The sequence below is a fragment of the Aphidius gifuensis genome, linkage group LG5, assembly GCF_014905175.1.
Source record: "Aphidius gifuensis isolate YNYX2018 linkage group LG5, ASM1490517v1, whole genome shotgun sequence".
Taxonomy (NCBI): Eukaryota; Metazoa; Arthropoda; class Insecta; order Hymenoptera; family Braconidae; genus Aphidius; species Aphidius gifuensis.
The window spans coordinates 1091882-1106761 of NC_057792.1; the positions used below are offsets into that span (position 1 = coordinate 1091882).

The following is a 14880-nucleotide window of genomic DNA, read 5'->3' on the forward strand; positions in this document are numbered from 1 at the left end:
AACCCTCCAAGTGGAGAGAAAATATATTTGAATTATACTAAAAATCAATAAGAAAATTTAAAAAATATAAAAAATGTTTTAGAAATATTTCTAAGATATTTTAATAATAGCTCAAATTTATTTCTAATATAATTTATATTTTAACGCAATTTAAATATTCTTTTAACATATTTCAATTATCTTAACAGTAAAAAAATTAATTTTAAATTTTAAATAACAACTTGAAGTTTATAAATATAACTTTTTAATTATATTTAAATGATTGAGATTGAGATTATTAGTGCATGTACAACATAAACAGTTTGCCAAAATAATAATATAAAAAAATAAAAAACAATAAAATAAGACAACGTGATAAAGTATCACAAGAAAAATCTACGTTGTCGTAACCATGTTCAAAGTAGCTGGGGATGAATATCAAGAATACGTGCTTTTTATTCCAAAAAAGCATATCCCTAAAGTTTTTTTTATTTTTTTATTATTATTATTTCTTGTAAAATGGTTTTGAAAATCGGGTCAACTTGGTGGTTGGTTTGCTGGCGACTGATGCATATAAAAAATAGAAAAAATAAGAAAAAATCTATTCTTATAAATTTTTATTTTTTCATCATCCTCAAGCTATCAACTATCAAAAATTTATGTATTTTCAGTTGAAAAGTTTTAACTTTTGTCGTTTCACAACGTTTTCACTCATAAACTTTATTGAATATTGTTATTTTTTTTTTTCTTGTAAAAAAATAAATAATATCAAAACAAATAAATCTTTTTCACATGTAAATTTTTTATGTAAAAAAAACTTTTTTGTTATATTTTTAAATAAAAAAATAACTAAATTTATAATAGTAAAATTTTAATTTTTATAGCTCATTTAAAGTTGATGATTTTTTTTTAAATTTAATTTTTAAATGTCATGGCATTTCATCATCATCACTGACATCAAAGATTCGCGACTCTTAAAAATCCACGAAGAAGACACAAATAGTAAAAAAAAAATTGTAAAAAAAATTCAATTGTCTCATGTGTCAAGTGTCATTCCCACCTCAAGACTTTTAACACCACCTTTTAGCAATTTTTATATATTTTTTTTTATTCTATATTCTATTATTTTTTTTTTCTTATTTCATGTCACTCGATGTATACCGAGTATACATTTGAAAAGGCCTTCCTAAATATATTTTTTATTTTTTTGTTTTCGTCGATATAGAGTGGCTTTGGTTGTTTGAATGGCCAGACCACCTATCACATGGTGGAAGATTGAATAACAAAGAAAATGAAAGACGTGTGTCGAGTGAGGTCGAGATCTCTCTTTTCATTCTTTTTATATATTACCACCCTATCACATGCTTTATTCTATATTTACAACATTGACAATAGATAAAGTCATATATTTTCAAGTACTGCAAATTTTTAAATATCAAAAAAAAATTACATAAAAGATGTATCCTCGAGTGTGACCTAGTTATACATCAAATAAAGAAAAAAAATATTTCAAAAATTTACTGATATTGTTAATAATCTGGAGTTTAAATTAACAATTATTTTTCAATGAAAACTTAAATTAATATAATTTTTAAATAATTTTAAATGTGAAAATACAATTATTTTATTTTTTCCAAATTTATTTAATTAAAAAATTCATTAATCATTATATTGGCTAATTATTTTAAATAATAAATTTATCATTTCTTATTATTAAATATTTTTTAAACTAAAAATAATTTTATGATGAAGTTATTGTTAAATCAATAGAGCATAATTGTTAATTTATTTTCAGGAATATTTTATAGAATAACAGGAAATAAAATGACATATACAGATAAGCAAAATAATTTGTTTGTTCTATTAAATATTCAGTCTTTGTTTATGTATGTAACTGTTGATGTGTATATATCGTTTTACAATGAGTAAAAGAGAGCTTTTGCCAATATCCAAGTTTCACATTTCACTGTAACTATATATATACAAAATGAGAAATTGTAATACGTAAATTCATGTCAACAACAATTCTCTTGTGACTTGGTTTCATGTTCAAAACAATTATCGTGACTATTAAAATTATTATGTCTATCTAAAATGATTAATCAACTCGTATTGATCAAGATAAAAATTCACCAAAAATTAAATTACATCAAAATATATTTTAATAATTTTAAATTACAATTAATCAATTTAATAAATAATTTTTCAAATAAATTTTTCGATATTTTTTATAGATATGTATTTTATTTTTTAAGAAAATATATTTTTATTTTTTTTTGTTGTACTGATGCTAATAATATTGATGTATAAGAGTCGTCTGTCGTAACTTGTAAGTCAAAGAGGATGTGAAAATATTTTGTTACGTCTTGAAAGAATACCACATATATTTTTATGTATTTATTTTTTTAACTTGATTTTCTTTTGTCGCAAGTTTTTTATATGTGTTATGCCTGAAAAATCATAGAGAGAAAGCAAGTAAAATAAAAAAGATACTCTTTGACGAGATAAAAATGAGAGAGTGAGCTAAATATATATATAAACCAAAAAGATGGGGGTTGAAATCAATGGGTATATATATAAAACCTTGTTTTTGAGGTGGCCTGAGGGCTCGACTTCATTATATTTTGAAGCTGTTTTTAGTTATCTCACTGGTTCTCTCTCTATCTTTACTTTTCTAGTTGCCTTTGAACTATGATGGTTACCATTTGGTGCTAAAGCCTTTGAGATCGGTTTTACTTCGACATCGTTACGGTCTTTAACAGCCAAGAAAAGATCGAAAATAAAATATGAAATATCTTTACCATTACCCCATCTTCAAAACAAATTTTTTTTTTTTTATTGTTATTATTTTTCATACAAAACTAAACTACTTGCTTGACATCATTTTTTTCTTTAGAAATATTTTTTTTTTTACTGTATGATATAAAATATCAAGTGGGTCTTTAATATTAGTCATATAAAAAATATAATAATTTTAAAATTGAAAAGAAAAAATACTAAAATTGTTAACTATTAACAAACAATTATAAAAATTCAAAATTCAAGTTTTAAAAATTTTTTTTTTTCAAGATAAATTTCATTGTATAATAATTATTTTTAATTATAATTGTATTTTTAATTTATAAACAATTAACATGTATTTGTAAACAATATAATATTGAATTTAATTAATAGTAAAGGAAAAAAAATAAATAAAAAACAATGAATTTTAAAAATAAATTTGTTTAACATATAAACTGAAACAACATGATCATTTTGAATAGAGATAATTGGTTGAAAACGTGATACAGTAGTAAACTCTGGACAAATAAATAAAGGTACGTGCGTTGGGGTAAAAGACAGAGATATAATACTTGATGAGATATATATCTGTTTCAGCATCATCCCCTTCCAAAAATTTGTCGAAAAACCCCATCCATCTAACCCTCGATATAACAGCCTCAGGGTTGGTTGTCTTTCGTGGGAAACAAACGTCCTGTTCTCTATTGCCTTTGGGCCATCCCCCATATCCTCAAAACATTTACCACCCCTTGTCTTTATCCACCCTCTCAACCCTCATTTTAACCCATCACACAATTTTACAAATAAAAATAATGCAAAAAATATATTATAAATAATAATTCATTAATTATTTATATTGTAAATAAATTTAAATTTAAAAAAAAATTTAATTAATTTTTATTATTTTAATTTATGTTGTTTTTTAAAAAATTTATATGAAAATATTTATTGTTTATTTGACATGTAGATGACTTGATTTGTAATTGATATTTTGAAAAAAAAAAAAATATAAAAAATATCAAAAAAAGAGCAGAAAAAAATGGATAAATAAATTTTTTCGATTTTAATTCAAAAGGATATTTAAATATTGAATAATTCAAAATAAACATTGAATAATCCATGTTAGCGTATAAATGAAAAAAATTTTTAAAAATAACGATGCTAATTATTCACCAAGTAAATTGTTTACCCCATGGCAAAATTATTATATTGAAAATTTCGATCAACGTATCTTGTACATTGGAATTTATTTATTTATCTATTTTTTTTTTTTATTTTTAATAAATATATTGTTGTTGTTATATGTATATTATTATTTTTTGTTTTATATATGTATTTTTTTTTTTTATATTATTATTTTCGTCATGGTGAACAAAAAGGGGATGAAGACTAAATCGCAAAATATGTCGACGGCTAGCGATACATTAGCGACCAACGATACGGATATAAAATGAAAATTGAAAACATAAAAGTGTGTGTGTGTGTGTGTGTATGTGTTGCTCGAAATACCAAAACCCCCAGGCGTACAACTCGAAAGCTCGCTTGTGCGATGGACGTTCAATTTTTCCCATATTTTTTTTATATTTTTTTATATTTTTTCTCTCTCACTTGTATTGCTTTTTTCCTGTTTCAATTTCCACCCTGTGTCGAATTTTACAGGAAACAAGCCCGATGAAATGAGACCGGGAATTATGTTGCCAATGTATTTTTATTTTTTTTTATTTTTATTTTCGGAAGTTTGGAGAGGAAAGAGTAACAGAAAAAAAAAAAAAAAAAAGCAACAACCAATAGAGTGAGTGAAAATGGAAAATACAAAAAAATAAAAAAATATTATTTAGAATAATATAAATTGAGATATAAATATATTATTAAAATCGAAATACTAATTGACATGATCAGCCAGTGGGCCAGTGGTTGAGTGGGCAAGTGTCTTGCCTACCGTTCTGACGATCTTCAGTTCCAATATGGATAGAGGAATCAGCTATTTAAGAAATGGGGTTTTCTTGCACTTGAAAGCCACTCAACACATAAATTGAGATATTAATTGGCTGTTTGAGTTTAGTGCAAATACTTCCTGGCATAAAACGAGCTCGGCGCACAAAAAACCTCTCGTTTGGTCTATGCCAGCAGATATTTGCACCAAATCCAGGACATTCTTTTTGTTTTTTTAATTTAAAAAATAATAAAAATAAAATAGAAATACTAGTTTCATTCTACATTTAATCTAATTTTAATAATTTTTTAGAATTTTAGTCCTCTTAAAAATATTACAATTATTTTAAAATTAATTAATGCATTAATTTATATTTGTAAAAATTTAATTTAAAAAAATCACTCATTTTTTTATATGTGTATCTAAAATTTACAGCTCAAGGGATAAGTGTTAAAAATAAAAAAAATAATAAAAAATTAAAAAAAAACATGTATATATGTGTTGAGGGACAAAAGTCAAGGACACACTTGAATAAAAGTCATTTTGTATTAACCAACCGAGACTAGAGTATAAGTCGCACGCCCGCGCGAAATTTTCTCTGCACTTTGAATATTAAAGAACCACCCTTGGGGCACCATCTACCAATACTATAAAATTTTTACATCACTGTGTCACGAGAATTGTTGGAATGAGGGGGTTTAAGAATTCAACTGAATTTTAAATTTAAACCACGCCCCGGAATCATTCGATTTAAATTGAAATCGAAAGACTCTTGTCGTTTGGTTAAATCAGCAAGTGCCAACTTAATCACCCTTTCAAACTTATCAACATGTTCAAACTTTATTATGTTTTCTTTTCTAATATGTTGATTAAAATATTTTAGATAAATTATACATTTAATTAAATTACATTATATTTTATCATTATTTTTATATATTTTTTCTCATCATCATCATCATATTGTCGTGTTGAAAATCAATCATACAAGTGCTATAAAGTTTTTTTTTTTTGATTAAAAAATATATATATATTTGATTTTTTTTGTCATTTTTTTATTAGTATTTTTGATAATAGCCAGGGCAAATATTTGTTGAAAAAAATCAGCTTTTTTGACTGATGTATTTAACAGCATCCGAAAATTAAATATTTAAAAATTCAGGTGAATAAACAATACATGTTGAAAAGCCTATTTATAGCCTATGTATATCAGTTAAATTCTAAATGGCTTTAATTTTTATTTTTTTAAATAAATGAGCAAATTGTTACGAAACTGTTTTAGGAAATTATTTACAGTTGGCACCTTAATTTTAAATAAAACTATAATTTATATTTGAATAAGTACAATAAATTTTAGACGAATGATTATTTAAAAAAGCAAAATGATCATCAGCCTCTTAACTCGTATATAAAACAGCATAAAAAAATTGAGTTGTACACGAGGATCTTAAACAAGTAGATATTTTAATATTGTTCATGACAAAATTTATAAGAAACAACTATATAATTTTTTTATCAGTTAAAATATTGATTTAATGATTGTAATTTTGTGGCTCGGTATCTTGCCTATATATACCCAATGATTTTGTAAAATATTTTAGTCCCCACAAAACTAAAGACACCAAATTAAATGTAATATTAAAAAATGATTTTAAAATTAATTTTTTGGTATATAATTGTAGTCGTCAGCATCACCGGTAAGTTTCCATTAAATAAAATAGATAAATTTAAAAAAATAAAACATTTTTTTTACATTTTAACTTTAAATAAAACACTACATATATATATTTAATTTTAAATTATATAAAAATTTATATTTAAAAAATTTAATTGTCAAATTAAACAGTATGCAATGGCAAGAAACCAAATTTCCTTAAGAATGGCATACCAACGACTATTGAAAGATATCCTTTTGTGGTGTCAATACAGTGGAGGAATGATCATATTTGCACTGGAAATTTAATATCACTTAATCATGTGTTAACAACTGCACATTGTGTTTTATTAGAATCTCATCATATTTTATCAAATTTTAAAATAGTTGCTGGTACAGATGATAGACTGAATGAATTCGGTGATGAACAAGTAAAAGATGTTGCAATTATCGTTTACCACAGAGACTATCACCCTGATAGATTTTGGAAAAATGACTTGGCAATTTTAACAGTAATAATACAAATTATAATTTACACAATAAATTTGATAACCATCAAAATTTAATGTCGTTAATTATTATTTATAGTTAGATTCACCAATTCGTGTTAATAATTTTACAATACCAATTATTATTCGAACAAATCCTGGAGATATGCACAGTCCTATTAGAAGTGCTGGTTGGGGTGATCCATTGATATCTGGAGCAGGACAATTTTTTGATAATTTTCAAGAAATTCTATTAATACCAGCAGAACCTACGGACTGTCGTGGTTTTGAAGATAAAATAACTGGAGCACTTGGATGTGCTAGAATACTTGGAAATGCATATGCCACTCTGGTAATTCATTACATCATTAATTTAAAATAATTCATTTTATTATTTGTGTTTGTTTTTTTTTTTTTTATTAAGGGTGATTCTGGCTGTCCACTTGTTTTTCATAACCAACTTATTGGAATAATTTCTAAAACAATACTCAGGCAACCAAATCACATTGTTTACACTGATATTTTTGATTACACCGGCTGGATTTTAAATAACATATTTTAAAAAAATAATTAAAATAAAAATAAAATTGTCAGGTTAAGAAAAAAATCACGACTTGAAGGCATGAGAATTTTTATACAATAAAAAAAAAATCCAAAATAACAAGTGTATAATAAACCTCTGAAATAAACTTTCAAAAATATTATTAATTATTTATTTTCAAAAACAAATCAAGAATGGATAATATAAAAGTTAATTATAATTAGTAATAAAATTTGTAAATATATACTAAAAAGATCACGATCTAAAGAGTCAACCAAAGGCCTAATCAACCGCACAGTCATGTCGTTAACAACCGAATTTACCAAACAATCGAATTACAGGGTGCGAGGGCGTGCCAATATATAGTAGTATATGGTAGTAGTTGTTGTAGAACTCCCGTGAGAGAATTACAAAGACAGAGAGAGAGAGAGTTTGAGTGAGTAAAAGGGTAAAGAGTAGATAGGCCACGATAGAATGGATATCACGATGATGAGAGAAAGCTTGAAATATACATGTATATTATTATTTAGGTACAGAGGATCGTTTGAAAACACGCATAGGTGGGGTGGTTAACTAAAGTCAGTAGTATACATATATACATTCATCCAATCAGCTCTTTATTCACACTAAAATCATGAAATTATAGTCACGTGCCATTGACTCTTGTAACAACAACAAAAAATATACTGTAATAAATTTAATATTTATACAAAAAAAAATATTAATATTATGTATTCATGGGTACAGTTATCATGACCACATATAAGATGCAATTTATGATTTATTTACAAGTCATTGAATTTTATTATAAAAATATACACACACACACACCCACCCACGTGGGATATATTTATTTAAATTTATTATTATTTTTTTTTTATTATGAATAAGAAGACTAATGTGTTTATTTTATTTATTTTTGATTTACGTGTGAAAAATAAATTAAAATTATTTTTTTAAAATTATTTTAGGTCAAATAAATTAAAGGGTAGATTTATTATTTTTTTTAGAATTTATCATTTAGATATTTTGAATGAAAATCAACATGTCAATTTTGATTACAGTGAAGGGTAGCTTTTGGAATATTTTTTTTTGTTTGATAAGAATTGTAAATTATATAGTTGATTTGGTATAAAATTAAAGTAAATTTTTTGATTGCTTTATGGAAAAAAGTTAGCTGGAAATAAAAATATAAATCTCGTCACTCTGTTGTCTCAGTAAAACAACAATACAACGCGTGATACTTGCATATATAGAGTCAGTTATTATATTTAATTATACCCACTAGTATTATTATTTCTATTTTTTTTTTATCTTGAGTATTACATTGGCGACAATCACGATATAACAGTCGCGCCAGTATTCTGTGTTTGAATATATTATTTCACATATCGTTGTCAGTTAAATAAAATCATAATAAAATAATTTAAAAATAAAATTAAAACAATGATAAAATAATGATTTTAAAAATATATATTTTCATTTACCAATGATGCAAAAGAGTTAAAAGAAAAAAAAAAAATGCACCTTATAATATATTCACCCCTTGATTTTTATTTTTTAATATTTTGAGACCAGTTGCAGTTGCATGGATGAATGGCCATTTAAAGGGTAGATGCACCCTTCCGTCTGTTGTATTACATCAACCAAATAATAAAAAAAAAAAAAACTAAAAAGACACACTATATTGGATTGGATGATTCTTTTTTTCTTCAATATACTTTTACTGTCTCTTGATATGTCTATGTATTTCCGTTAGACACAAATGATACTGGGCTCAATTCGGTACACAGGATTACACGATTGGATATGGATTTGTCATGGCTATATACAGTACCATCACGGATATGTCCGATCGGATGTTCACTCCATATAAACCATATTCATTGAATTCAATTCATTGTTCATTGATTTACCACCCTTTTTTATTATCATTATTATTATATTTATTTTTATTTCAAAAATATATTCTCAAATAATTATTGTAAAAATTTTTTTAATTTTATTATTTAAGTATTGGTGTAATTGTTTTTATTAATTTGTATTAATTATGTTGTTAAGATAGAAATATCAGTCGGTAGTATAGAACGCTTTAGGTATTTTTTATAAATAAAAATTATGAATGTCCTAGTTTATTGTGATGATCAGCTAGTAAGCTAGCGGTTGAGTGGGCAAGCATCTTGTCTACGGTACCGAAGTTCATGAGTTCAAATTTGGTTAATAAGATTTCGTTTTGTTACAAAGTTTAGATATGAAAACTTCTGATGATTCGAAACCGTATCAGGGTACCTGCGTTTCAGGCAAATATCTCCTGGCATAGAACAAGCTCGGGGCACACAAAAACCCCCTCGCTTGTTCTACGCCAGAAAATATTTTCCCTGAATGCAGGACACTCTTTTTTTTTTTTTTTAAACAACCAAAGGAATCGTAATATTAATTTGAATTTATATGTAATCCTATTATAATAATTTTTATTATATTTTTTTTTAAATATTTAAAGAAATTGTTCCCTTTAAGTATTTTTCAAATGTGTTGAAAAATAATTAAATCACAGCATTATGATAGGCATTAATATTAAAAAAATTAAAATTATATTTAGAAAATTAAATGAGTTGTATTTTATTTATCAAGATAATAATAATGTTTCGAATTGTTACATTAGAAATAGTAATTTTGTGTGAAAGGGATGAAATTATATTTGTGAGACATATAAGAAATTAGAGACAACTGTATAACACGAAATCTAGTCAGTGAAATAATCCTTGTGGCCTAGAAATACTTGGTGGATATACAAGGTGGAAAATAGCTTGAGTAAAAAAAAATAAAAATAAAAAAATGTTGAAAATATACTCTCTCAGTCATGCTACTACCCCTTTCCATTTATTTTTTTTTTTTATATATAAATTCTTTTATTTTCCTCATACTCTTTTCTTCACACTGATGACTCTTTTTTTTATATTTTATTTTTCTCTTGATGTTTCTTTTCTCTCTGGTCTCTCTTTGGCTCTTGATTCGTTTCAACGCTAGATGCAATTAAGGGGAGGATCATCCAATTTGTTCATGAGACCGCAACAATGTTCCTTGATTGAAAAGCGAGTAAAATACGTCGCAAGGATTTTTATTTTTTTTTTATCCCCACATTTTTACATTGCACTTGGGTTAAATTTATGAAAAACTTTAATCAAATATATATTTTTTTTTTCATCATTATAAACATATTCCAAGAAAAATGAATTATTTTTTTTTGTTATTTAATTTTAAATACAAATTTTCATACATGATGAACAAAAAAAAAATAAATAAAAATAAAACGAAACATTTTTTTTTCGCCTCTAAAAACCTCTAATATATTTTTCATACATATCAAAAAAAAAAAAAATTGTCCAGTCTATTCTTGACACGTGTGAGACACCCTTTTACACTTCTAGAGCAAAATTTCATATTTTTTTTTTTATTATTTCCGTTCACGCGTCGTAAAATATTCCGTTACGAATTTTCGAGTGGTCCTCTGTACATATTTTTTTTTTTAATTTAATTTTTATATTTTTTCACAATGACAATACTCGCACGTGCACCCATCAGTCGGTTTGTTAGTGGCAATATTTTTTTTTATCTACTAACCACAACATCAACCCAGTAACAATAAAATATTTTCTCCAAATGTGGCTGAGAGAAAAATAATAAATATAATAAATATAATTTTCCATTGTAAAACTTGCATACACTAAATCAATAAAATTATTTTCAATGTGGTCAATTGCAATATTGTTCATAATAAAAAATAATAAATAATAACACAAGCCAGTCAATGCGTGTGAAAATAAAAAAAAATTGATTGCCTTGATGGATGGCACACGCATCTCAAACAAATTTTATCACCATTCAAAATTATTATTAATAAATAAATATTTTTTTAATAAAAAAAAAAAAATAGTATTGAGCTTTTTAAATTTTTTATAAAACCACTGTGCATTTTACAAGCTCCAATAATATACATGCATTAATAAAAAATAAAAAATCTCTGTGAGAGAAAAGCCACAATTTATTCTCTTTGGTACGTCATCCCTTTCCATGTACATGATTGCACAACGGTTAAACAATATTTTACGTTCATAACACCCGTCGACCTGGCGAATAGCTTTTAATATTTACGAAGGACACTATATACATACCATCATCCTCACTTGATCTTTTCAATTTTTAAAATAAAAATAATCAAAATAACAATAGATTATTAATTTAAATTTTTTACATTTTTTTATATTTTAATTCAAGTATACAGTGACAATGAGAATTTATTTATGACAATCACTGAGAGACATAACAAACGACTTGGATAAATTTAATATTTTTTAAAATTCCATTGTTTTATTATTTTTTTTCAATGATACATGCGATCAAATTAAAATCACAAAAATGCCAATAAATAATAACAAGTCACTAAATAAAATAAATATAAATATTTTTTTTATAAATTTAATTTATTAATATAATTTATATTTCATGTTATAATGAAAAAAAAAATATATATAATTTTAAATTCAATGTATATCACGTTGTGAATATAACAATTCTATATGCAATTCACGTAATTCGTGTATTTCTGATTATTAAGCTCATCGAGTGCATTACCAGGTCGAGCCACGTTTTCAACACCACAAACGCAACCTGTAATACAACTCTATCTCATTTCTCTTCTCATTTTACTTCTCCTCTTCAGCACTTTGCTACTGCAATTCCAAACTGTATATATAAATTTAACACAGTGATATGACTACTATTTTCCTCTTTTCATCCCTTCACTTGGTTATAACAACCCCTTTTAAATATATATATATATACCACCCACTTTCACATTCATTCGTAATATCGTGAGGAGTGTGCTCATGCAAAAAGGGGTGCATGGAACACGATTATAGTGTGTTACAATTAGAACTCTATATTGTTGGTAAAGCTTCAATGCTTCATCCACTCAAGCTTACATTTACAAATATATTTCAACATGTAAAAACTTTTAATAATATTTAAATTAACAATAGAAAATTTTTAAAATTAAAAATAATAATAAATTTATGTTTTTTTTTTTGTTGTTAATTAATTTAAAATATATATTTTGTTTATATGAAAATGATATTGTTGTTGAAGTTTAAGTACATGATGTATATGTAATGAATAAAGGGGTGAGAAAAGAGGGGGGATGAGGGAGTAAAATAGTAAGCATTAGTAGATTTAGTGTGCATTTATTGGCTAACAGAAACAAAGGGCAGTCAAGGGGTGGAAAGCATCAGAGTGACCGCTAGGCATCTGCTTTGGACATTCAGCGTAATTGCATTTACAAACACAAACGGGTGGCACGCATTGTATATATATGTATGTATGTATGTATATATATCAAAGTATTATGTACATCAAGGTATGCTTGTTTGCTTGCTATTGATATATATACACATAAAGTCAAATTGTATACAATGTCGACTGGCGTGTATCCACTATCAAGTTGCATACCACAAACGTGAATAAAAAAAATTAAAAATAAATAAAAAGAATTTATATATAAATAATTTACCACATGTAGAATCTAGATTTACTCTGTATTATTGAATTCAAGTTGATAAAATAGAACAAATGTTAATTTAAAAAAAATCATATGCTAAGTATAATATTATAAGAGCTCTAGTTGGATATTTTTTAAGATAAGGCTTAAGTTTGTTGATATAAAAAAATCAAATCTTTTTGCATGATAAATTACGTGTAACAATGAGATGATTATTTTTTAATTTGATATATAATGGAGTCAAGAGGAATATAGACTACATTTAAATAAGTAAAATTAATATTATAGACAAGTGTTTGTTTTAAAAAATTAAGTGATCATCAGCCTCTTAACTCGTAAATAAACAGCATAAAAAAAATTTAGTTGTACACGAGGATGTTAAACAAGTAGGTATCTTAATATTATTCATGACAAAATTTATAAGAAACAACTATATAATTTTTTTATCAGTTAAAATATTGATTCAATGATTGTAATTTTGTGGCTCGGTATCTTGCCTATATATACCCAATGATTTTATAAAATATTTTAGTCCCCACAAAACTAAAGACACCAAATTAAATGTAATATTAAAAAATGATTTTAAAATTAATTTTTTGGTATATAATTGTAGTCGTCAGCATCACCGGTAAGTTTTCATTAAATAAAATAGATAAATTTAAAAAAATAAAACATTTTTTTTACATTTTAACTTTAAATAAAACACTACATATAAATATTTAATTTAAAATTATATAAAAATTTATATTTAAAAAATTTAATTGTCAAATTAAACAGTATGCAATGGCAAGAAACCAAATTTCATTAAGAATGGCATACCAACGACTATTGAAAGATATCCTTTTGTGGTGTCAATACAGTGGAGGACAGTTCATATTTGCACTGGAAGTTTATTAACACCACGTCATGCATTAACAACTGCACATTGTGTTTTATTAGAAGCTAGTCGTATTTTATCAAACTTTAGAATAGTAGCTGGTACCTCTGACAGATTCAACAGATCAGCACAAGCTAGAAGTGTTTCAAGTATTGCTTATCATAGTGACTATATGCCTAGTCAATTATGGAAAAACGACCTGGCAATACTAACAGTAATTAAAATGACAGCTTTTATATTTTTGTACAATAATTTTGTAATTAATTGAGATTCATTTTAATTTAATTCAACGACATATAGACAGTATCGCCATTTGTGTTTAACCTTCATACAAGAGCAATAAACATTCGAGCAATTCCTGGATTTGATAGATGTACTTTAAAAAGTGCTGGGTGGAATAATTTTGCAGATAATTATGATAACTTTCAAGAAATTCGTTTAAAAAAAAAACGAAATGATGAGTGTACTCTAGATCAACTAGATGTATCACAAGGATGTGCTAGAATACTTCGAAATGGATATACAACTAATGTAATTAATTATTTTTTAATAGGAATTACGATATAAATTTTATTACATTGATTTTATTTTTTTTTTTAAGGGAGATTCTGGCTGTCCACTAGTTTTTAATCATGAACTTGTTGGAATTATTTCTACAGCTTTTGTTGAAAGAAAAGATCTTGTTATCTACATTGATCTATGGAATTACATTAGATGGATTAGAAATATAATTTTTGCTTATTGATTTTGCTTATCTTGTGTAAAAAAATAAAGCAGTTTGATTCTGTTACTGACTCAAGTTGTCAATACAATAAGGAAAAAAAAAGAATAAAAATAATTTCATTTATGAAAATGTAAAATTTAAAAAGGAAAAAAAAATAAAACACCTTAATCTGGAGGATTTTATTATTAAAATTATTGCAAGGATGATTTTGTCTTTTGTTTTGTTAATATTTTTTAAGCATTTAAATTTTTTAAATCCTTGACTTTAGCTGTTTTCAAGACGTTCAATTTGGTATAAAGGTAAGCCATAAGCATTATTTCAATTTTTCACAGTAAATTTATTAAATCCACTC

General features: G+C 25.2%; 1 protein-coding gene across 1 annotated transcript in view; it reads right to left on the reverse strand.

The window, feature by feature from the left end:
* LOC122856679 overlaps positions 1-14880 on the reverse strand; it is a 107548-nt gene that overhangs the window by 23142 nt on the left and 69526 nt on the right. The gene's annotated exons all lie outside the window — the stretch shown is intronic.